The 25,989-nt window shown below is 43.4% G+C and overlaps 1 protein-coding gene and 1 non-coding gene across 3 annotated transcripts in view; one reads left to right on the top strand and one right to left on the bottom strand.

Moving 5' to 3' along the window:
- Nucleotides 1–25,989, top strand: part of TSPAN4 (tetraspanin 4) — a 421,128-nt gene that overhangs the window by 215,807 nt on the left and 179,332 nt on the right. The window lies entirely within an intron of this gene.
- LOC127386125 (U6atac minor spliceosomal RNA) lies at nucleotides 255–378 on the bottom strand. The gene has a single exon (XR_007889817.1). It is a non-coding gene; the product is annotated as a U6atac minor spliceosomal RNA (small nuclear RNA).

The raw sequence follows: 25,989 nt of genomic DNA, 5'->3' as shown, positions 1-25,989 counted from the left end.
CTTGTATTGAGGTGCCCAAAACTGGACACAGTATTCTAGGTGTGGCCTCACCAATGCCGAGTACACAGGGGCAATCACCTCCCTACTCCTGCTTGCCACACTATTTCTAATACAGGCCAGGATGCCATTGGCCTTCTTGGCCATCTGGGCACACTGCTGGCTCACATTAAGTGGCCTATCAATCAGAATCCCCAGGTCCCTTTCTGCTAGACAGCTCTCCAGCCACTCTTCCCCAAGCCTGCAGCATTGCATGGGGTTGTTGATGGTTAGATGCCACGAAGTAGATGGCAGTGCCTTAACCATATGTGTGTTGTATAGGCCACTGGAGCCTCTTCCATCCTTACCAAGGGGAGTGCTAACCTTATCTCCTTTCATCACTTTATTTTCATTAAGTAAAAGAGGGAAGTTTATGATGAAACATTCTGTCTTCCGTTTCATATAGTCATTGTGTCTGGTCTTTTACAGATGCTTCAGGAGTAGAAAGAACTGAAAAATGCTGTGATAGTTGTATGCTTTTCTTCTCTACAGCTCTGATCTATGGTGGTATTACTTCTCCGCTATTTATAAGTCATACTTTTTCAGAGCTCTCAGTGCACAATACTTCTAACTGTGTCAGTTTGTACTTCATATACTTCTCAGATCAACTAAAGTAGTACATGTAATGTCCTTTGGGCCTGGCCCATCATCCTACATTCCGGGTGTTCAGCTTTTCCGCCATATATCTTCTATTTTAACAAAACTGTGTAAGTAGCCCATGCCTGTGTGGCCATATTTAAACTCTTTCTGTCCCTCTGTGACAAGCCACTTACATTTTCTAACCATGTTTCCATGTTTTTTTGTAAAAAGTCTCTGTAAACTTTTTCTCTACTGCTTAGCACTGCCAAAGTATCTCTTGTTGTCTGTCAGGTGACTTGATCTCAGTAAGAATATGTTCGTCATTTAATGTTTGAGATGCAATCTGAGACACAGTAGGTTAAATCTTCTGTCTCCCAGGCAGCCTGTTGTCTTTTCACATTATTTTTCCAAAACATTGTGATTCTTGTAGTGTTTCACATCTTGCCTTGCTCTCAATATACAGCCCGTTTGAGTTCTATTACTGCATTACACAGCCCTGACTTTCCTGTAGATCATAGAATCAGAGAATGATTCATGTTGGAAGTGACATCTAGAAGTCATCTGGTCTGATTCCTTATGCCAAGCAGGGCAAGCTTTGAAGTTGTTTTTGGTTGGTCACTCAGGGCTTTCTTAAATTCTAAGTTTTGTCTTCGTCTCCTAAGATGGAGATTCTCAATGTATTGGAGCCCCTGTTCCAGTGCTGGACAACTACACAGTGATTTCTCCTTGCTCCCTCACCCCAGTATCTAGTGAGAATTTTCCTTAATACAAGTTGTGGCCGTTGCTTCTCCTCCTGTTATTGTGCAGCTCTGGAGGGATTCCCGCTTCATCTTCTTTATACCTTCCCTTTATGTAGTTGAAGCCAACAATACCCTCCCTTAGCCCTCTGTTAAGACTGTTCAGGCCCAGTTTTCAGCTTTTCATTTATTACATGTTTCAGCTTTTTAATCATCCTGGTGCCCTTCCATTAGGCTTACTCCAGTGTGTCAATGTTTTGTACTGGGGAGCCCTAAACTGGCCCCACTACTGCAGGCACTGTCTTGCAAGTGCTGAGTGGAGCAAACTAATCACTTCCATTGATCTTCTGTCTTCCTTTCTTTTAATACAGCCCAATACACAGCTGATCTTTGCTCTTGAGGGCAGCTGCTGATTTATTTTTAATTTTTTGGCCACCAGAACCACAGGTCCTTCTCCACAAAGCCATTTTCCAGTAGACTGGCTGGAAAACAATTTACTATGGTAAATTATACAGGATACAATAGGATGGTATCATATGTTTATCATCTTAACTTTTTTTTTCAATATGTTATTAAAATGTATTATTCTCCCATGACCCTTTATTCAGTATTTTCTTTACATCTTCATTTTAAACCCAAATCTTACTAAATACTTGTAATATCCTGATCAGTTTTTATCTTGTTATAAATTATTTTAGAGTCTTTATTTTCCAAGCACTACTAATCATTCTGCAAAAGCTCAGTATAAAGAAATACCTAACTAATTCATCTCAGTATTTGGAGCCAAATGTGAGCTGACTTACCAGGACCTGTTTTTCAGAATATGTAAAAATGTCCTGAAAATACAGCACTGAATCTTAGCTTGTTTTATTGGAGTTTTTCTCCCCACTGCAGATCAAATGGAACTAGAGGAATGAGTGATACTGTTGCATAACTTGTGGTTAATTTCCATGTTTATTTCCTAAATTCTAATCTGCTATTTCTGTGTAAGTCCCTTGAAATCTGTTACCAAGAAGGAAAGAATTCAGCTGGAGTTTTGGGACTCCCACAGTCAATTTACAGGATTTGAGGAGTAAGATATTCCTTCTTTCAAATTGAGGCTATTTGATCTGAAACTCTGTGAAGGGCACCAGTGAGAGCATACCAAGGTGCTGCTTTAGAGCCAGCTTTTGGGTGAGAAGCTTTTAAGCTGATGTTTTCTGAAGGGTTGGGTCTCAACTCTTCTCTTGAAATGACTTTTCAGTGCTCCAGTTCTCAGTTCAGTCTTTTTTCTAGGGGCTCTCCTTGTGTTGCCTGTAGAGACGTAAAGCTTGCAAAGCTTCAGGTATCATCATGCTGGGAGGAAGACTTGCTAGTGCAGAAACTTTGTCTCTCTGTAGAAAATGGTATTATTATATGGATATTATTTTGCTTTATCATCACTGAATGTATTTTGTAAATGTTAAAGTGTTCCTCCTTTTCTTGTGTTGAAGTGCATGTTTTGCCTCTCGTGCCATTCCTTCATCCTGACAATTTCAGTGTCCACTACTTGCCCATGGCAGGAGGATGGCTTTCTTCCTAGAGCTTTAGTACTCAGTGGGAAGGTAAGAAAAACTTAATAGCAGCTTCTTGAAAAGCAACTGGTCAGAGCGATGAAGTTGATAATCCCTAGATGTTAGTGGATTTGAAAAAATGTTCAGACTACTCTATAACTAAAAGATACTCTACCCATGTTATGTACAAGGAGAACGGCAGCACTTACATTTCTGTTGTGCTTGGTTAAAAGCAACAAACTTGGACATTAAAGTAAAACTTAAACTGATAAACTTTCAGTTATTTTTCTGAAAGGCTAGTTAGAAACAGGGTGGAATTCTTAGTAATACTGACAGGTGCCAGCAGAGGGCATTTTGAAACTTGGCTTTTCTGCACAATTATCTTCCTACGTATTAGAGCTCCTGTGCAAATTTCTTTGTGAGGCTGACGTCTTTCAGTGCTGGTGGCTTCTGTGTTGGTACAGGACTATGGTGAAGGCAGAAGTTCAGTTTTAGTTTGTTTTTGTTTGTTAGTTGGGTTTTGGTTCTTTTTCTGTTAGCCTGCAGAATATGATAATAAAAATATCTATTTTGGGGTACATGCCAAGTTAGCAAAGTATGGATCCAGAAAGCTCTTGCTTCTGTCAGGAGGCAGTATTTAGGTATGAGGTGAATAGAAGGCTAGGAGGAAGTGAAGAAACAGTGTATTCTCTTTGTTTTTTCCAGTGTTTGTTGTATGTACATTAGCAATCTAAAGTGGAACCTGATTACTTGTTATGAATGACTGTATTTCATTGGCATAAGGCTCTCAGCAGTGGCCATTTTAGCCCAGTATTTTGTCTTGAGTACCAAGAAAATTGCACATGTAGGCACAGTAAAAAAAGAACAAATAACAATTCTTATTTCATTATTTGTATTCATGACCAAAAATCCAGTTGCATTTCTGTTGACTATGGCTTTTGTTATTTGCATTGGGGTATGTAACGTGGTGTAGTACAGAACAGATCCCTCACCAGCAATACGTTTGAAGAGATCTGATGTTAAAATCCAGATCATTAAGTAAATAGGCAAGGGCATTAAAGCATAAGAGCATTTAATAATAATACCTTTCTGTTCTGGGGCTTTTGATCAAGTGTTTCTTATCTATTAGTTTTAATTCAGGCTCCAGCAGCATCTTTCTTGAGGAGAGTTTCACCAGACTTTTAAAAGACAGTCTCAAGGCATCTAGTAAATGCGGACAAGATTGAGCCTTGATACTGGTCTCTCCTAACAAAACCTACCTGACTTGTAGTTATATTTTGTTTTATCCCTGTGGCAGAGCTTTCATTTGGGCTTTTGAAAATGCTACCTTGTTAGTGAATGCTAGTTTGTACTGCAGTACCAACCTATGTTGCATTATGCTTCCATATGTTCACATTATAAAAGAATTAGCTGACTTCATCTGAAATCAATTGAAGAATCCCTACACTCAATTATTAACATTTGGGTGGTTCCTTTCAAAGATGTTTGCTTGCATCTTTTCAGTGTAGATGCCTACCAGCTATAAAAACAGAACTCTTCCTTTGTGGAAACTTGTCATTGTGGTCGAAATTCAACTTATTCCCTTCTTATAAATATGCTTGAGGAAGTTGAGACAAGGGCTGTTGGGGGACAGAAGGGAAAGCAAAACTTGGGTTGGGCTCTCTGCTCTGAAAGGAGCACTGAAGAGGAGAGCAAATTACTCAGACCTCGGAAAAGGAGGTCCAAAGCTGTAGTTTTGCATCAGTAGGATGGGAATGCAGTGGCCAGAACTATGAAAAAGCTGTATGTTTAGGAAATGCGAAAGTGATCAGTACTGCATGCCCAAATCCAATAAAATTCTTAGCTCTGACTGTGTGGCTGTGTGATGAATTGATTTCTTTAAGCAAGGCTAAAATACTCCCTACGTGATGACAGTGTGTCTCACTCCTCTTCACTATCACCACATGTCCACACTGTATATGCCCATTTCTCTGCTGTCTTCCCTTGCTTATACTGAGCACTGTCTGTTAGTGAGCTACTTTAGGGCAATGCCAAGTTTCCTAGAAATGTGGCAAACCTCCATTTCCATTTGCAGACTTTTCTTGGAGAAATCAAGTCAATACATAAGTTGTAATACTTGTTCTGGTTGAAGGGAGTTTTCACCCAGTCAGTGTAACAATTGAGCACAGAGTAAGTAACATTGGAATGACCAGCCATATGTAATTACTCTTCTAGTAAAAGCAAAAAAACCCTTTAGTGAAGACTAGTAGTTGTTATAGCAACTTATCCTTGCCACTGTCTCTAGGCATATCAAGGATGAGAAGGTCATTAGGAGCAGTCAGCATAGTTTTACCAAGGGGAAGTCACGTGTAACCAACCTGATACATTTCTATGAGGATGTAACTATGTGGATAGAGGATGAAAGTACAGTAGATGTGGTTTATCTTGACTTAAGTAAAACATTTGACACCATCTCCCACAGCATCCTCATAGCTAAACTGAGGAAGTGTTGTTTGGATCATGAACTGGTTGAAAGGAAGAAGTCAGAGAGTTGTGGTCAATGGGGCAGAATCTAGCTGGAGGTCTGTGACCAGTGGAATCCCTCAGGGGTTGGTACTGGGACCAGTACTATTCAATACATTCATCAATGACCTGGATGAGGGAACAGAGCACACTGTCAGTAAGTTTGCTGATGCTATAAAACTGGGAGGAGTGGCTGACACACCAGAAGGCTGTGCTGCCATTCAGTGACACCTGGACAGGCTGGAGAGTTGGGCAGGGAGAAACCTGATGTAATTCAACAAGAGCATCTGTGAAACAACAAACCCCATGTACCAGTACAGGTTGGGGCTGACCTGCTGGAGAGCAGTGTAGGAGAAAGGGACCTGGGGGTCCTGGTGGACAGGAGGATGACCATGAGCCAGCAATGTGCCCTCGTGGCCAAGAAGGCCAATGGCATCCTGGGGTGTATTAGAAAGGGTGTGGTTAGTAGGTCAAGGGAGGTTCTTCTCCCCCTCTATTCTGCATTGGTGAGGCCACATCTGGAGTATTGTGTCCAGTTCTGGGCCCCTCAGTTCAAGAAGGACAGGGAACAGCTTGAAAGAGTCCAGCGCAGAGCCACAGAGATGATTAAGGGAGTGGAACATCTCCCTTATGAGGAAAGTCTGAAGGAGCTGGGCCTCTTTAGCCTGGGGGAGAGGCGACTGAGGGGTGACCTCATCAGTGTTTACAAATATATTAAGGGCGAGTGTCAGGAGGATGGAGCCAGGCTTTTTTCAGTGATGTCCAGTGATAGGACAAGGGGCAATGGGTGCAAACTGGAACATAGGAAGTTCCACGTAAATGCCAGCAGTGTTATACTGATACCTAGAAACCTCAACAAGCTGGTAAGAGATGGTATTAAAAAAAGAGCTGGACATCAAAATCAGAGCTTGGAGACTGAATGACCTACCCAGCACTGGAGGTCTGTGTCAGAGGTGGACTAGAAACTTAATTTCTGGCTTCAGTCTGAAAACCTACCTAATTTCCAGGGAAAAAGTCCTAGTCCTTCTTGTTATTTCACCTGCAAAGTATATTGGCTCCCATATTTCCCTTCCTTCTGTTAGCAAAAGGCCAGGTCTAATCCTGTCATTCAGCACATCTGGTGATACATCAAGATTTCTGAAGTCTACAACAGGCTCAGTGTAGAAGGGCATCTGTCAGTAAAATAGCTGCAGATGTCTGATATTCAAATATTTCACATCTACAAGAAGACAGCTTTAAATTATTCTCCAAAAGAAAAAGTTTCTCAAAACTTTGCGTCTGTTCTCTTCAGACTCATAGGTAGACCTCCCACTGTCTTCAGTGGGCATTGGATCAGCCCACACAGGGAGAAGAAAAAGGATGTTTAAATATTGGAATAAAGCAATCCCAAAATGTTGGAAGTGAAGCAGATGAGGCTGAAGACCAGCCTGGCTGAACAGGGATCTGCTCTTGCAGATTAGGCAAAAAAGAAAGGTGATGTGCCCTGTAGAAGCTTGGTCAGGTGATGTGGGAAGAATACAGGCGTGCTGGTAACCACTCTAGGGAGAAAATTCGAGAGGCCAAAGCACAACTGGAGCTGAAACTGGCCAGAACTGTGGGGAACAATAAAAAGAGTTTCAAATCCATTAACAGCAAAAAGCGGCATAGGAACAACATGAGACCTTTACAGGATAAGGAGAGTCACTTCCCCAACAAGGATACAGACAAAGCAGAGGTACTGAATGCATTCTTTGCCTCTGTCTTCAACACTGATGATGGACCAAGACTCAACGCCCAGAACTGAAGGACCATGACTGCAACAAGGATCAACTCTTAGCTGACCCTGAACTTGTGTGGGATCTGCTGCTACAGTTAGATCCCTACAAGTCCATGAGGCCTGGTGGGATCCACCCAAGAATCCTCAAAGAGCTGGCTGATGTCATCAGTAGGCCTCCCTCCATTATATTTGGGAGATCCTGGGAATCTGGAGAGATCCCAGTTGACTGGAAACTGACTAATGTTGTTCCAATATTCAGGAAGGGCAAGAAGGAGAACCCTGGAAACTACAGGCTGGTCAGTCTAACTACAGTGCCTCGTAAAATTGTGGAAAAGATTATTCTGGGAGGTACTGAAAAACATCTGGAGGACAACGCAGTCATTGGTCGCAGCCAGCACCGCTTCATGAGAGGAAAGTCCTGCTTGTCAAACTTAATTTCCTTTTATGACAAGGTAACCCACCTAGTTGATCAAGAGAAGCCAATGGATGTAGTATTTCTGGACTTCAGCAAGGCTTTTGATACTGTCTCTCACAGCATCCTCCTGGACAAAATGTCCAGCATCCAGCTGGACAAGTGAACCATACAATGGGTGAGCACCTGGATCACAGGTTGAGCACGAAGAGTGACAGTGAATGGGCTAACATCAGACTGGTGACCAGTCACTAGTGGGGTCCCCAGGGCTCCATCCTAGGCCAGGCCTCTTCAACATCCTCATCAATGACTCAGATGCAGGACTTGAAGGAATTCTAAGCAAGTTTGCTGATGATGCAAAACTGGGAGGAGCTGTGGACTCCCTCAAGGACCGGCAGGCCCTGCAGAGAGACCTGAACAAGTTAGAGAGATGGGCAGTCACCAACCACATGAAGTTTAACAAGGGTAAGTGCCAGATTCTGCACCTGGGATGGGACAACCCTGGTGGTAAGTACAGACTAGGGAACGAGTGGCTGGAGAGCAGCGTGTTGTAGAGGGACCTGGGGGTCCTGGCTGATGGCAAATTGAAGATGAGCCAGCAGAGTGCCCTGGCAGCCAGGAGGGCCACCTGTGCCCTGGGGTGCATCAAGCACAGTGTTGCCAGCCAGTCAAGGGAGGTGATTGTCCTGCTCTACTCTGCACTGGTGAAGCCTCACCTTGAATACAATTGCATGCAATTTTTGGGAACCACAATATAAAAAGACATCAAGCTATTGGAGAGTGTCCAAAGGAGAGCCATGAGGATGGTGAAGGGTCTGGAGTGGATTACTTATGAGGAGCAGCTGGGATCACTTGGATTATTCAGCTTGGAGAAGAGGAGGCTGAGGGGTGACCTCATTGCAGTCTCTGGCTTCCTCATGAGGGGAAGAGATGGGGCAGGTACTGAGCTCTTCACTCCTGTGACCAATGACAGGAGTCAGGGAAATAGCAAGAAGCTGAATCAGGGGAGGTTTAGGCTGGATATCAGGAAAAGGTTTTTGACCCAGAGGGTGGTTGAGCGGTGGAACAAAGTCTCCAGGGAAGTGGTCACAGCACCAAGCCTGCCCAAGTTCAAGAAGCATTTGGATGATGCTCTCAGGCACAAGGTGCAATTCTTGGGGTGCCCAAGGACCCCAGGGACAGGGACAGGATTTGGACTTGATGATCCTGATGGGTCCGTTCCAAGTCAGCATATTCTATGAATCTATGTTTCTATGACTAGCTGAGCTGAGAAATCCCAATGGCTTTCTCATTGCAATGGCTGTGTGGGTCGCTACCCAAGGAGCCATTCTGCCTCCTGGCCTCCTCTCATCTGCCTAAGAGAAATTTCCTTGCCATATTGCACTGTGTCTCTGTATGGGCCATCTTAATTCAGACCATGCATCTTCCAAAAACACTTTGAAAAACATAAAACAGGGGTACGGTGAGCAGCCTGATACAGAATAAACGATGGCAATCAGCAGCAATGGGAGGCTATAATGAAATGTATTCAGCAGCAGGGTCCTGCTACCCCGTTGCCTAGAAGGAAAAATAAATATAAAACGCAGATTCTCAGATGAAGCTGGCTTGGGTACATAGATTGGCAGGTAGCAAGTCACAGTGTGAAGTGAGTTATGGTCATTGGCTGCTCACCTTGAGAGAGAAAGGAGCCAGCCTTGCTCCCAGATGGAGGAGCAAGAGGGAGTCTAATTGTGACACATGAGGTTCCTCTGTAGATGCTGAGCCCTGGCTGGCAGCTCATTCTCCAGGGAGGCTGGTGACAGCTTGAGAGAAGGACATCTCACCTTTGTTGTAATCTACACATATCGAGCCTTGGCATGTATAGCTCAACTGAATCAGGAAAACAGAGCCCCTGCTCAAACAAAGGGAGAAATACAAGTAAATTCCAGGGTGCAGTTCAGAAGTGCTGCTGTGGGTATTTTTCCACAGCACCAACAGGAATGAAAAAGACAGCATATACATGGGGAAAAGTACTTCAACAGTGGTGCTTGCCTGAGAAGAAGCCTCCACAATTTTAAGATGGTTGGCTGGTTTCTCAGTTGGCATAAAACCATCCAGTACTTTTCATTTCCTTGTAGTTGTTTTGCAGCAACTGAGAATCTTGCTTATACAGTTGAATCATGACTGAAGAGCGTGAACCTCTAAGGGATTAATATCAAAACCCAGTGGTTTATTAGCATATGGTGTTAAAAGCAGATCTAGTTTAAGTGAACAGCACTTCAATGCACCTATCTAGACAGAGATTGGAACCTTGATTCTAAAGAAGATAGATGAGTTGGCAGGTTGCAGCTCAACTTTGACAAAGTCCAGTCCAAGAATAAAAAGTGCAAGTGTAACACTGATTTCCACAAGTAGGGATCAGAGAAACCTGCACAGATGGTGTGCAGCAGCAAGAGCCCTTTTCCAAAACTGCTCTTCGCTGAATGAGGTGGAGGAGCAGCAACCTTCAGGGTTGCGTGGAATTGTTACACAGGGGATTTGGGAGGCAGTGCATTTTTGGGTCAGGCAGGTGTCAAGGATGCTGGGCCTGCTGTCACACTGTACAAGGACTGGCTGCATTTGCAGTCCTGCCTGTGACCTCTGCCTGATGTGGTGTGACAGAGAGTGCCTCTTCCACCCCCAGTGAGAGCAGGTAGTGGTCCTAGCTTTACTTGCTGCTTGAGGGGAGCCGACTGTAGTCTGGATAAGATCCAAATCCTTCTCTGTTACAGTCATCTTGGAGGGGGTGATGTACTGATGATGGATGTGAGGTACAGGTAAAGTTAAATAGATCGTTTTCCCCCAGGATCTTTTCTTTCCTTTGCAGTAGCAGTTGTGAAGCCAGTAGGGCTGTCTCATTGGTGCTGCGCTTTCATGACAGCTCAGACTGTTATGACAGTAGCACTGCCTGTCCCAGAGTTTCCCCTTTGAAAGATCCTTATTTAAAATTCTAGCCGTCAAGCAGTCTAGTTAGCTAATTGTCAGAGCTTGTCATGCCATGTAATTAATTTTTGGACAGCATTCAGATGCTTCTTCAAGAATGTGTAAGGATAAGTGTGGAACTGCATGTCTTCTGCCCTGTTATTGCAAAAACTGACACTCACTTCTTGCTGGTTCAGATCTGCAGACATCATCGCAGTAAGTTTGCCGGAAGATTTAAAATTAGGAGCGTTTGTAACCTGATCCCATAGAAAAGTTCTAGCTAAGCTTGTTGCTAGTGCAGGGATTTCTTAACAGCTGCCTGGGGATGACCAAGGAGATTCTTTTAGTGTCATCAACCTGCTGAGATGAGACAAGCAGTTCTCAAGTTAAGGTCTCTCTCCCAGATAGGAAGGATAAAACTTCAGCATCATGTATTTGAGAGAACCACTACTTCTGAAGAGTAAATGCAGTTGTTCAGGTAAACAAACTCCTTCTTGTGTCTGAGTGTTCATGCACTGCAAAAACCAGCCTGTCCCTGCCTCTGGCTGGATGAGGTGGGAATAAGCCCCAGAGCTTCATTAATCTTGCAAAAAATAAAAAGGTGCCTTTGTGTTTACATGTGTGTATTTCTTTTTCTTCTAATTTTGAGGCCTTGCCATCCTGGGTGCAGTCTGTTGAAATGCCAACATGAAAAGTTTTTTTGTTTAGAGTATAATAATAAATATAATTTTTGATGTCTCCTAAACGCTCAATCATCATTGCAGTATAATTTTTACTTTTAAACTGTGTGTGCAGCACCTGTGCTGTCCTGATTCATCCCAAGATTTACAGGAGCATCCTAGTGGAGACAGAATAAAGCATGACTCTCACTGGAGCCTCTCTTCCGTCAGAGCTCAGCATGGTCAACAAACAAATAATTGTAAAGTTGTTGAACCCAATTTGTTTGAGGTGCTCTCAAACTGGGGGGAATAGTCCTGTAACACACAAAAAAAAATCTTCATCTGCTTTTATGGTACTTCAAAAAGTGTAGACAAGCAGGGATCCAGGACTGAAATGTTTCTCTTGGAGGATTCTGTCAACAGAGTCCATGCTTGGATGAATAAAACGAGATTAAAGCACACGAGAATTAAACTAGTAAAGCCTTGTAGTGGCTTCTGAATGCAGCCATTTCTGTGTGTCATGCACATCTCTTGCTTATTAAATGCTGGCTCCTGTGCCTATAGCTGTGTGCCTTTCTCTGCAGCCCCTTTCAGGATTTAGGAGGAGGCCCAGGTGAGATTACTATTGAGTTATATACACTCTGCTCATTGTTTGTGGTGACAACAGCTGGTTGTCTTGAAAGGTCATCATCTTCATCTAAAGGAAGTGTCCTTCCTCTTATTTGCTTTCCAGCAACCTCTGATTGACCACATTTCAGACATGCCTGATGACTCTTGGAGTTTCCTTTTTTGTTTTTTTGTTTGTTGGAAGAGTGCACCTAGAAGTTCAGCTCATATTCCTAGGTGATAGGGAAAAGGGAAACTGAAGCAGGCTGTGTAAAAAGTGCAAAATGTGGATATAAGAAGCAGAGGAAAAAAGTGCTTTTCTCCGTGCTAAGAACTAGGACCACAGAGAGATTTACAGCTATGCTGCATAATTACAGATGGAGTCTTGCAGAGTTGGCTGAATTTGTGCGGTAGTTCCTACTGATACAAGGCTCCTGGTCTATCAGCAGTGGCCTGTTCTTGTTCCCAATAGGCAATATGCTTCCGTTCTCCCTCACTGCTTAGTGGCTTTCAGTGTCTCCAGGCCCATGTAGATCACTTCCCAGCCAGGTTTCCCTGCCATTTGTGCTTCTCCACCACTTCTCAGGAGCTTGGGATGTTACAGCCTGACATACTATTTTAGCTGACTGTTTCATAAGATCTGTCACATTTTGCAAACCTGGATGCAACATAGCATGTGGACTGTGTGCACTGATCTGATATGTGGGGCCAGATGATCTTGACAAAAACTGACAAGGTGGGAAAATCTCACCTGCTGTTTGGCAGGAGTAAAGGAAAACCTGCAAGTTGGTATTTCCCTGCTGGGGAAAACAGCCAGAAGGGAACATTGCCAGGTTGAGCTCAAATCTTATTATTGAGAACCACTGGGACTCCAGGAATTAAAAGAGAATCCTTTTAAAATCAAGTCTGTCTGTTTGTGAGCTTCAGTAAGAAGCAGAGACCAGACTCTCCCGAGGATCAGGGGAAGGGGAACCTCTTGTGTTATTCCTCTGATCTTCAGGTTTTGTTTTGTGGATTTTGTGATTTGTAGTTTGGGATTAAAAATACCTTTTAAGTATGGATTTCATTCTGCTGATTGTGTCATTGTCCACAGATGTGGAAGCAGCCAGTTTGCAGCAGACCCTTCATCAGCTAATTAACTCAAGCTGTCAAGCTGCAATCAGTGAGCTGCTCTCGTACTAAAATAATAATGATAAATTCCTCTCGTCTGAAACTGTCAGCTTCCAGCTGCAGGAGGCACAAGTTTGCAGGATCTGTAACTTGCTCCATGAACAAAAATCTGATTTGTAACTCTGTCTTCCCAAAGCCACCTTTGACTTTGTTTCCTTTCTAGCAGAGTTTGCTGTTGGAGGAGCAGCCAAGGCCAGACCAGGATTATTACAGGCCTGTCAGTCTGACCTTGGTGCCATGGAAGCTTATGGAGCAGATGACCTTGAGTGCCATTATGCAGGACGTGCAGGACAACCAGGAGAGCAGACCCAGTCAGCATGGATTCATGAAAGGCAGGTCCTGCTTGACAAACCTAATCTCCTTCTATGACAGGGTGACCCATTTAGTGGATGAGGGAGAGGCTATGGATTTAGTTTACCTGGACCTTAGTAAAGGCTTTGACACTGTTTCCCATTTCCCACTGTTTTCTCTTGGAGAAAATGGCTAAATATGGCCTAGACCAGTGTACACTTTGCTGGGTAAAAAAAATGGTTGGATGGCTGGGCTCAAAGAATTGTGGTGAATGGAATTAAATCCAATTGGTGTCCAGTCACAAGTGGCGTTCCCTACAACTCAGTGTTGGGACCAGTTCTCTTGAATATTTTCAGCAATGATCTGCATAAGGTGATCAAACGCACCCTCAGTAAGTTTGCAGATGAGACCAAGTTGGGAGGGAGTGTTGGTCTGCCTGAAGGTAGGAAGGTTCTACTGTGGGACCTGGACAGGCTGGATCAACGGGCCAAGGCCAATGGTATGAGGTTCAACAAGGCCAAGTGGCAGGTCCTACAACAACAACCCCATGCCAATGCTACAAGCCTGGGAAAGAGTGGCTGGAGAGCTGCCTGGTGGAAAAGGACCTGGGGGTGTTGACTGACAGCCAGATGAATATGAGCCAGCAGTGTGCCCAGGTGACCAAGAAGGTCAAAAGCATCCTGACGTGCATCAGAAATAGTGCAGCCAGCAGGAGCAGGGAAGTGATCATGCCCCCATACTTGACACTGGTGGGGCCACATCTCAGTTTCTGTGTTCAGTTCAGTGTCCCTCACTACAAGAAGGACATTGAGGTGCTGGAGCGTGTCCAGAGAAGGGCAAGGAAGCTGGTGAAGGGTCTGGAGAACATGTCCTAGAAGGAGTTGCTGAGGGACCTGGGGGTGATTAGCCTGGAGAAAAGAAGGCTGAGGGGAGACCGTATTGCTCTCTACAGGTACTTGAAAGGAGGTTGTAGCAAGGTGGGGGTTGGTCCTCTTCTCCCAAGTAACAAGTGATAGAACAAGAGGAAATGGCCTCAGGTTATGCCAGGGGAGGTTTAGACTGGGTATTAGAAGAAACTTTTGAACTCAAAGGATAATAAAACACTGGAACAGGCTGCCCAGGGAGATGGTTGAATCCCCATCCCTGGAGGTGTTTAAAAAACATATAGATGTGGTGCTTAGGAGCAAGGTTTAAGCACTGGACTTGGTAGAGTTAGGTTATGGTTGGACTTCATTATCTTAAAGGTCTTTTCCAACCAGAACGATTCTGTGATTATGCCAGGACTCATACTGGAGCTCATAACTAGCATAAGACTGCCCGTTGTTATGCTCTGCAGTAGAGTGAATCCTGCTCATTTTGCAAGGAGCAGAGGAGTGGAGAATGTGTGCCTTTGCTATGCCAAGTCAGGGGAGTTTCATACTGCTAGACATTTGTTTTTTTCTTATTTCAATTCATTATTGACAAGCTGATGTTTGTTGGTTTCTTTTGGGTTGTATTTTTTAAAATGGCAATATTTATGTTGAAATTAATGCTGTGGTTATTTTGTGAGTTTAGAAATGTGCTGCATGTTTCACTATAGGACAGGGTGAAGGAACTTGGCTGAAGGAACTCTCCAGAATTCCTTTGGGACCACTTGCACAGATCTGGCAGGCCAGCAGGGAGCCCTCATAGGCTGTGGTGAGGGATGTCAGTCCTTCTTCCCTCCCAGTTCTTTGAGCTTTACTGCCCTGTTGAATCCATACTTCCTGTGCTTCTCCTTTCTTACTGTTGGGGTTTGGGCCCAACACAACAACAAAGAAACAGCCCCATGGCTGCTCACTCAACATCCCCTCTCACACACACTCTGGGATGGGGAGGACAAAGCCCAACTGGAAGCTCATGGGTCGAGACGAAGGACAAGAAGGGTTCTTCACCAGTTAAAGCCCTGGGCAAAACTCAACTTGGGGAAAAATTAATGATATAATTTCACACTAATCACACACACAGAGGACACAGACAACACAAAGAGCAGAGCTTACATATGTTACCCCCACCCCTCCCTTCTTCCCAGGCCCAAGTCACTTTGGTCTCAAATTGACTCCCTCCTTCCCCCCAGCAGCACAGGGGGACAGGGGATGGGGTTAAGAGTCAGTTCACAGGCTGGTGGTTCCTGCTGCTCATTCCTCCTCAGGTAGAAGGATTCCTTACAGTCCTTCCCTGCTTCCCCACAGGGTCCCTCCCATGGGAGAGAATCCTCCACAAACCTCTCCTTCATGAGTCCTTCCCACGAGGTCCAGAGCTGCTCCAGCCTGGGCTTCCCACAGAGTCATGGGCTGCTTCGGGAACAGTCACCTCTCCTGGTGCCGAGGTCTTCCATGGCTGCATGATCTGAGTCCACTGGCCAAGTTCACCTCTCCTTGTGCCTTAAAGGAATGTTCCACCATGTTCCTCCATGAATGCAGGGGGACAGCCTGCCATCTCGCCATGGGTTGCAGGGAAACTTCTGCTTGGGCACCTTCTTCCCTTTCTTGCTCACCAACCACCAGGATCTTCACCCCAGCACTGCCTTTCCCCTCTCCAGCTCAGCTCTTCTTTTTTAACTGCTCACTCTGCTCAGCTCTTATCTCAGTTCTTTCATATGTTAACTACAGAGGCACATCTATTGTTCCTCTAATGGCTCCTTGGCTGATTTTTGGAGCAGGGGGAGCTTCTCAGGTTCTTAGCCACCCCTGGGACCCTTCCCCCACTACAAAAAAAATCCTTAAAAACCAAACCAGGACACTTAAAAGATCAATAAAGAAATCGCATTACACAGTGGTGAAGAGAATCCTGGATTCAACCCTCCTGCCTCTCTGTCTTACATAAACAAAATTAGTGCCATCTCCTCGAAGTATAACCAACTGACTCATTACAATGTCCAGGCATCCATGAGGCAGAAGCTTGCTCCAAGATTTGCCTGGATTAAGGGTAACCAGGCTTTTGAAGTGTTGAGACTGGAAGACCACATTGCAATTATTTCAGTGTGTTTTGCATCAGGTTCCAAGCATGGTATACTGGTTGAGCCAGGCTGTGAGTAATTATCTTCTGGGTATTCTCCTGAAGGCTTTGCTAAGGCACGTGGAAAACAAAGGGTAACTGGTGGCAGCCAATATGGCTTCACCAAGGGCAAATCCTGCCTGATTTGGTGGCCTTCTACAATGGGGGTCACAGCATTGGTGGACTGTCCTGGTTTAAGGACAAAGGAAGAGCAACTGATGTCATCTGCCGGGACCTGTGCAAAGCCTTTGACACTGTCCCACACGTCATCCTGGTGCCGAAACTGGAATGGTATGGATTTGACAGATGGGCCACTTGTTGGGTAAGGAACTGGCTGGATGGTCACACTCAAAGAGTTATGATCAATGGCTCAACGTCCAGAGGGAGAACCGTGATGAGTGGTGTTCCCCAAGGGTCAGTACTGGGACCAGTGCTATTTAACATCTTTGTCAGTGATATGGACAGTGGCATTGAGTGCACCCTCAGCAAGTCTGCCAACAACACCCAAGTATGTGGTGAGGTCGACATGCTGGAGGGAAGGGATGCCATCCAGAGGGACCTTGACAGGCTTGAGAGGTGCAAACTGCATGAAGTTCAACAAGGCCAAGAGCAAGGTCCTGCACCTGGGTCAAGGTAATCTCAAGCACAAATACAGGTTGGGTGGATAATGGATTGAGAACACTCTGGAGGAGAAGGACTTGGGGGTGATGGTGTATGAGAAGATCAACATGAGCTGACATTGTGCTCTTGCAGCCCAGGAGGCCGACCGTGTCCTGGGCTGCATCTAAAGAAGCATGGCCAGAAGGTTAAGGGAGGTGATTCTCCCCCTCTACTCCACTCTCCTGAGACCCCACCTGGAGTGCTGTGTCCAGTTGTGCCGCCCCTAACATATGAAGGACATGGATCTCATGGAGGAAGTCCAGAGAAGGGCCACGAAGATGATCAGAGGGCTGCAGCAGCTCTCCTATGAAGACAGGCTGAGGGAATTGGGGTTGTTCAGCCCAGAGAAGAGAAGACTCCAGGGAGACCTCATAGTGGCCTTCCAGTATCTGAAGGGGCCTGCAGAAAGGCTGGAGATGGACTTTTTACAAGGCCTTGTAGTGAAAGGAGAAGAGGTTATTAATGAATACTGGAAGAGGGGAGATGTAGGTTAGACATTGGGAAGTAATTCTTTAGTGTAAGGGTGGTGAGACACTGGAACAGGTTGCTCAGAGAAGCTGTGGATGTCCCCTCCCTGAAGTGTTCAAGGCCAGGTAGGATGGGGCTGTGAGCAACCTGATCTAGTTGGAGGTGTCCCTGCCCATGCAGGGGTTTGGAACTAGATGATTTTTAAGGTCCCTTCCAACTCAAACCATTCTATGATTCTGTGGTTCTATGATTCTGTTTTCATTGTTTGCTCTTGCAAGTACATTCAGCACCTTGATTCTTGGGCAAATGGAAATCAGCAGAGGTACAGTTTTGGCTTTGTAAGTAATGTTTGACCCCTATAGGAACTGGTAGAGTTGTGTTGCAGTTTGTTTAGCTTTTCAATTTCCAAGTAAAATGGAAGCAAAAAAAATGATTATTTGTTTTCTTTATCCAGACAGACTTTGACCACGGAATTTGTGTAGTCTTTGGATAAATAATAACTAGTTTTTAATGAATCTCTTTGCACACTGTAAACAGAATGAATGGAAATTATAAGTACCATTTACACTACTGCATAGGTTTAGGTGATCCTTATAAAAGGCTATAAAGCATCTTAATTACAGTTTTATAGGCTAATAATTATGCATTATTTGAGGAAAATATCATTAGCAAGACAAGTGCTCTGTGGAAACTTAGTATGGTGTTCAGATACCTGGAAATATGTGTAAAATAAGGATGTTTCTAAGGACGTCCTCTTTCCTCATGAAATAAGAAATCCTTTCTAAAAGCAGAAATGCAGAATTGAAACAAATGAAGTTCACCCAACAGTCTACGTACTGTTGTATGGTATCTTTTTTCACGGTGCCGGACGCACAGGGCATAGCTCCTCCAAAATTGTGTGCACCTTTCAGAATACAGAAAGTAGTAGGGCGGGTTCTTTTTTCTGCATTCCCTGCCATTTTTGAAAACCATCATGAATAGATATCTTTTTGTGTGTGTGTAAGTAAATGCTCCTAATCACTTTTCACTTGGCTTTTTGGTGATCTGATGAAGAAATATTTTTTTAATATATAAATTTGCCTTCATAAAACTTCTCATAAATATAACACAGTAAACAAACTGCTTGGGGGTCAGACCACAGAAGATGTTGGATCTTGAATTTTTAGCAGTTTAAGCTACAATAGGGCTTAATTTAGGGTAGGATTACATTTTTCAAAGGTCCTGTGCCAAGTGTTTCTTACAGAGTAGGAATATCTAGTGCAAACCAACAGGAAACACTGAGCACAAACACTGAGGTGAAATTTAGGTACCAATCTGGTTTTGATTAAACCCAAAATCTGAGCCAGTTTGCAAAATGGGTGATGACTTTAAAGACTGAACAGATACTTTGGAAGCAGCTTTTCAGTTAGAGCATCTAAATTCAGGCACTGATTATAATTCATTCTTTATCATGAAAGTTCTAAGTTATGTTCTTATTTCTGTCCAAAGCCCCACAATTAAATTTAAATAGCACTAAGTGCCTTAATAATTAAAGATGAGTTTCTCTTTTTTTTTGTTTAGACAACTCAAATTTGCTGAATTAGGGCCTCTGTATCATCTTTGGTAACGGAGTTAAGGTATGTTTTGCAGAAAGACTATCACCTGTGCTGCCTTAAAATAGAGGTGTCTCTTCTTTCTGCGTAGATGTACCCTTCCTTAAGGAAGGATCTTATTTACAGATTGTGACAGTGAAATACAAAAAAGAGCCAGATTATGGTGATGGGAACAAGTAGATACAGATAAATTATTTCCAGTACAGGTGGTACTTTTTGTTCCAAAAGAGCATTTTAATTTCAAGCATTACCACTATTACACTCACTAGTATGTCTTTTAGGAGTGTAAAGCCTAGGCTGTTGTTTTAAATTGTTTACCCTCTATGTGTTATCTGTTAAAAAAATATATTTGAAAGAATGTTTGCTGGTAACTCTCATGAAATGATTTTTGACTGTTCATTGCTATGAATGCTCAAAATGGCAAAGTAGAAAGCCAAAGATTGTGCCTCCTACCCAGATTTTTTTTTTTCTTTTGGATAGCTGAAGCTCCTCTTTTCGCTTGAATGGTTACAGGTATCAGGGATAAGAGATCCACTGCTATTTACTTTTACTTTGTAGGACGATATGAGCCCTGCTATTCCTTACAACATCAAAAAAAGGAATAATAGCTGATAACATAATATTTTAAAATGTATTTCCAGTTGCATTTGCTTTGTACAGGTCCATTCCATTTTAATATTAGCATTTAATCATCACCTAGTGTTTTTGTTTCAAGTACTCTTTAATTTGCTGCAGGCTCTTAAATACTTGAGTTTTATTTTTAAGCACTCTCCAGCACAGCTTGCATGGTAAGAAATGCAGAGTTGGTGTAACACAACTTTCATGTTGAAAACATAATGTCTGCTTAGTCCAAGGAGTTGTCTTTCAAGATGAAAAGGACATCTAATGCTCCCTTGGGGGGGTTATTTTCAGTGTTGTTTGGGTTTTTTTTTAAAAAAGACGTATATTTATCTTTAGGATTTTGGAAGGAGCCTAAGGGAGCTAGGAGCAAATTGAGATCTTTGGCAATGAGGAGAAAGATGCAGAACCAGCAATGCAGCTGCAGAGTTCACTTCACTGCCCTGGCGTCTTTGTATAGTTGTTCACATCTGTTGACTGTTTAGCTGGTAGGAGAGCTCCTTATCCCATTTCAAGGCACCTGAGCAAACTGTGCCTGTTTTGGCTGAAGGCCTGTCCCAGCCAGCTCTGCAGGCAGATCTGTGAGGCAGTAGCCACAAGGATGTCTGCTTAGGGAGTAATTCCTTCCACTGCAGCAGCATTCCTTCCACTGTTTCTCATGCTTGTGTACAATCTCAATCATGAAGGCATTTAAGTGTGTCCTTGCTATTTAAGTACATGGATATCTCAATGCAATGAAAACTGTGGTTGAGTACTTTGCTGAAATGTGCTTTCTGTGACCTCATTCTCAAAAGTGCTGAGCACTCAGATCCCTGTGAGGTCAGCGAATGTTTCTGGGCCTTCATTGTTTTGGAAATGGAGCTGAAATATAGTTATATGAATTTTTCTTCTTGCTTATATGCTTGCAAAACCCTATTTTTAAGGATGGAAGACAAGGAAAGGATCCATTCTGAATCTTCAAGGAAGAAATCCATTAAGATATTAAAAGGCAATTAGGGAAAAGTAACAAATTTTAAAATTTTTCTAAGTAATTGTTTATTTGCTTCTGCTTCACAATATCTGCTTTCATAAACCATCAGAACTGGGTAGTTTAAAGATTTTCATGTCTGATTGATTGCTTTATACTTGACTGAAAGATCCTGAGTGCCATGTGCATGTTTGAAGTCCTATTTCTTTGAACATCAGCTGATCTCTCAGGTTAGAGAAAGTAACCTGATTCTAAGAAAACAAGTGCATCAATTGCCTTCATGCTGCCAAGACCTTTTGACACCGCAAAGAGGTCTTGACAAAGCTTTTCGCTGGGCCACAATTTGTCTTGCATGATGTGTCAAATGGATTCTTTTATTTCTGTTCTTTCATTTTTTATTACTGAGGGCAGTGGTAGAGGAACACACTTTTGCTTCTCCAGGAGTTCAGTGACTGGCACTCCTTGTCTTTCATGTGTAGCAATAATCTTCTCTGTTCAGGACTTAAATACAGACAATTTGTTGGGGAAACAAGGAATGTCCTTAATTAAAAAATGTATTTTTGGGCAAAAGAAATAATTAGCAAAGAATATAATGACAAAAGCCCAGAAAGCAGAAATGGCAAGGGAGATCTGTGGTGTACAAGGTTTTCAGGCCCAGTCCTAAGTAATTTTTTTAAGATTTTTTTGTTGTTTAGTCTGACTTGGCACCAGCTCTTCTGCATGCATGATCACTCGTCAGTGTTTCAACATGTAGATGCTCAAATACCATGAGATGGAGATGCCTTCAGTGCGAGTGGTGCGTGTACCAATACTACTGTGTCTGAATGCACAGGCAAGAGATGAGGAAAACCATTATGCAGATGAGAGCATATAAATAGCAGTGAGTTTCTGCAACAGTAACTTGTGCACAGGCTTAAATAGCATTGCAAATCATACCAAAATATTTTCTCTGTGTCTATGATTATGTTATTTCCATAGCAACTAATTATGCCATAAACTAAAGATCATGACTTCAGGTGGCATGTGAGCAGAAGGAGATGAGCTATTGAGTATTGAAGATTTTTTTTTTCATGCAGATTATTTATAAAGAAAAAAAAGAAAGAAAATGAAAAAAAACAAACAAACCACCAAACCCTGAAGTCTGCTATATAAGTGAAATTGCTTCTGACTGCAATATTTTTTCAAAGTTTTGTCAGAGGCATCAGTAAATCTTTACAGGAGTTGCAGGTACAACTGTGAATATCAAAAGATCTTTGTAGTAGCTGAGGAAATCTCTAAAACATCTGACTTTCTCTCCTGCCCATGCAACCCAGGACTCAACCACTTTCCAGCAAATATAGCCTACTGAAATTGCTAACGGATGAGCAAGGACCCTGGAAATAAAAGTGAAGCTGTGGGATCTTCTTATGTATGTAGTAAGTTTGAGGTTTCAGTGAAACATGCTCTCTTCTGCTTGACTTAACAAAAATTATTCTTATTTCTTTGATAAATAAAATATTATTTAGAGATCCTTAGCTTACAGCCCCTCCTTGAGCTGGATGACCTCCTGTTCAGAGTAGGACTGATGGCTGATTGATTTACCTGTTTCTTAGGGGGCTGCTTTGACATATCTTGCTTTTGGTTCAGGAGCTGGCTTTATGGCGCCAAGTCTAACCCACTCATGCCACTCTTATAGCCTTTGGCAACATGTGACAGTGCAGGCTCTTTGCACAATGAAAATTTTTAGAAGAGAGCAGGATTTAGGGAGGAAGCCCTTTGGTTGCTGCTGCTTTGCTCTGTGTGATCTGTCAGAAAGGGGGCTGACAAGCAAGAACAATGTCAGAAGATTTCTGCATTGCATAGCCTGTGGATGGTGATGCTCAAGTTAGTTGTATAGAACTGACTCAATGCCTAGATCCCCCAGTTATTTTCATAGAATTATAGAATAGTTTGGGTTGGAAGGGACCTTTAAAGGTCATCTAGAGCCAACCCTCCTGCAATAAGCAGGGACATCTTCAGCTAGATCAGGTTGCTCAAAGCCCTGTACAGCCTTACCTTGAATCGTTCCAGGGATGGGGTATCTATGACTGCCCTGGGCAACCTCTTCCTGTGTTTCACTACCCTCATTGTAAAGAATTTATTCTTTATATTTAGTCTGAATCTAAGCTCGTTTTTTTTTTTTTTTTAAAAAAAACACATTACCTCTTGTCTTATCACTACAGGCCCTATTAAGAAGTCTGCCCCCATCTTTCTTATAAGCCCCCTTTAAGTAGTGAAAGTCTGCACTATATGCTCTTGCAAAAAGTTTCTCCCCGGCTTTCTTGTAAACCCCCTTCAGGTACTGGAAGGCCGCTATAAAGTCTTCCTGGAGCCTTCTCTTCTTCAGGCTGAACAGCCCCAGTTCTCTCAGCCTGTCTTCATAGGAGAGGTGCTCCAGCCCTCTGATCAGCTTCGTGGCCCTCCTCTGGACTCACTTCAACAGTTACATGTCCTTGTGTTGGGGACTCCACAACTGTACACAGTACTCCAGGTGGGGTGGGTCTCATGAGAACAGAGTAGAGGGGGAGCATCACCTCCTTTGACCTCCTGGCCACGCTTCTTTTGATGCAGCCCAGGATATGGTTGGATTTCAGGGCTGCAAGTGCACACTGCCAGTTCATGTCTAATTTTTCATCCAGCAGTATAGTTTCTCATCCACCAGTACCCTCAAGTCCTTCTTTACAGGACTGCTCTCAATCCTTTGAATCCCCCAGCCTGTATTGATACCAGCGGTTGCCCCAGCCCATGTGAACGACCTTGCACTTGGCCTTGTTGAACCTCATGAGTTTCACACAGGCCCACTTCTTGAGCTTTTCCAGGTCTCTCTGAGTGGTATCCCATCCTGCAAGTGTGTCAACCACACCACTCAGTTTGGTGTCATCTGCAAACTTGCTGATGGAGTGCTTGATCCTACTGCCTATGTTGTTGATGACTATATGGAACAGTACTCGCCAGGGCTGAGCAGAGACTGCAGATCTATGGCAGCATGAGGCTGCCAGATTAAGAATAATTTGCCCTTTTGCCTTATGCTTTTAGACATTCGTAGTAATGCGAAATGAATATACAAAAGCAAACAAATCAAAGACGAGCTTTTTTTCTCCTAGCTGAAACAGCCAGCCTGGCCCTGAATTTTGGTTCACCCTCCAGTCAGAAGAGGTAATGTTTCTCTCTAGGCTTTAGGAGAGGTGCATTTTTTACAAATCCTGCATCCCTGAATCAAATGTAAGTAAGCAGTAGCTGTGAAGTGTGCACTGGGGGGGAGAGAACAGATTGCTTGCTAGGTACATTGCTGAAGAAGGGGTCAGGCAGTGCCAAACAGTTTTGATTAATGCTTTTATCTGGTGGTCTCTCTATGTACATGAAATAAAAAAGTCAACCATTTGGAGTGTTTTTATCAGTTGATCACTCTTAGCTGATTGTAACATTGTGGTATGGAGCAATGTTATTAACCCATTAAAAGCTCCTACTCTTGAAGTAATACTGATCTTAAACATTTTGTTCACTGAAACTACTGGGAAAGATTATCACCTCTCATGTATATGCCTTTGCACACACCCCCTTTTGCAGAATAGGAAGAGTTGTCACATACATACTCCGTATTTATAGAGTATATTTCAGTAATAGCTTCTAGCAGGATTTTTAAAAATTTATTTTATTTCATGGATCACTTCTTAACAGTTTTTATTAGATGCTTACAAACAGGCTACTGAGGTTAATGCAAAATGGAGAAGGTATGCAGAGTTTTGAAGACAGTGACAAGAGGCATCAGTAGAGGGAAAGCCAGTGCAACCACTAAAGGACTAATGAGACTAAATTAATGAGGAGGTTAGTTAGTGGCTGCATTTTGTGTGACATGAAGAGGCTGGTGTTTTCTGATCGTGAGAGTTAAATCACAGAGCAGGAAGAGAAAGTAATATTCAAAATGGATAAAAGGAAGGCCTGATCCAAAGTAGTATTGAAATACTTGTTGGTTTCATTTGATGGTTCCTTTGGATCCAGAGGTATCACACACAGAAAGGCACAAGGAGGGGGAGCCCTGCACATGGAACAGGGAAAAGAAGAAGCTGGGTTTGGAAAAATGTGGTGCACCACAAGAGGAGCCAAAGGTGAGCAGGGGCCCGAACAGGCCCAGAAAACAGCTCTCACCCAAACTATGGGGGCAGGTAGGTTCTTTAGAGATGCTTGGTAGAACGATGACACATTAACCAACACTCAAGCTCAGAAAACACACACAAAGCTCACTTGGGTGTCTCTGCCCCCAGGATCAGGGCCAAGTAGCACCACACAACCTCAGCCCCACTTGGTGTCACTGCTGCCTGGGCTGTGCTCTCACTGCTACCTGTTCTGCCATGGGCCTCATCCTGATTGGCCCCCCTTTAAAGGAGGAGTGGGACCATGACCAGCCCACCTGCAGGTAGTGGCCACCTGCTCTGCAAGGTGGCGGAGCAGGGCTGGGAGCAGTGGTGCCAGTCACAGCAACATGAACAAATGAGGGAACTGGGAGTAGATTTGGCCAAGGAAAGTAGGAATGTGGTGCAGGGCCTATGCTGACTGGCAGTAAGGGCTGAGGTTGGCAGGTGGGAATTGTGGGCTGAACAATAGGTGTGTGTTTTCAGGTGATAGCTGAAGCCTTGGATCAGGCTGTTCTGAGAAAGGGTGTGAGGACTAACACTGTTAACAGTTCTACTGCTGATGCTCAAACCTTTTACAGTTTCTACCTATTGCCTGGAGCTCATATGACTGTGCAGGACTGCACAGTGCTTGCTTTCTTGTGTTGATGAATCAATATGAATTTGCCACAGGGTGGCAATACACAGATACAGCTGGGGAGAGAAATGGTAGATTGAAAGCTGAGGTGAACAGAGGTCACTAGTTCTAGGCTGTGATTTTAGGCTCAGTCATCAACAAAAAGTTTTGTGAAAGCTGTAGTTCACTTGCCCCTTCAGTCACCCTTATGGACACAATGGCTCAGTGATGCTATGCTTTGGATGTTTATTATTCTTGGTTCATGTAAGTATTGCTTTATTGTAATGGCTTAAATGTTGACACAGATCCCAGCACATCCCTGCCCCTTTCATCCACTTTCCAATAGCAATGGGCAAAAGTAGAGTACATCAGCCCTTCTCTTTTTACAGCTTTTCTGCTGTTTCCATGCAAGGTCTTATCTCTTCATGTAAGTATGTCATCCAAGCTGCTGTTAGCCTGATGGTGCAATGTTGCTATCTCAAGGATTTCCTGTTTAGGCTAGCAACTCTGGTTGGGTTTCCTAGAGAGAAGATTTAATAGAAGAGTTATTCTGGAACCATATAAAATCTCTATCCCAAATGACTGCTTCTAATTAGCTGTTGATATTGGTATGAGAATGAAGAACAGCAATGACTTGAGAGCTAAATTTTACTCATAAGTGCCTTGGACAAGTTGTTATTTCAAT

The sequence above is a fragment of the Apus apus genome, chromosome 5 (assembly GCF_020740795.1).
Source record: "Apus apus isolate bApuApu2 chromosome 5, bApuApu2.pri.cur, whole genome shotgun sequence".
Classification (NCBI taxonomy): domain Eukaryota; kingdom Metazoa; phylum Chordata; class Aves; order Apodiformes; family Apodidae; genus Apus; species Apus apus.
The sequence above is the reverse complement of the archived record's forward strand: the minus strand, read 5'-3'. Positions and strand labels throughout refer to the sequence as shown.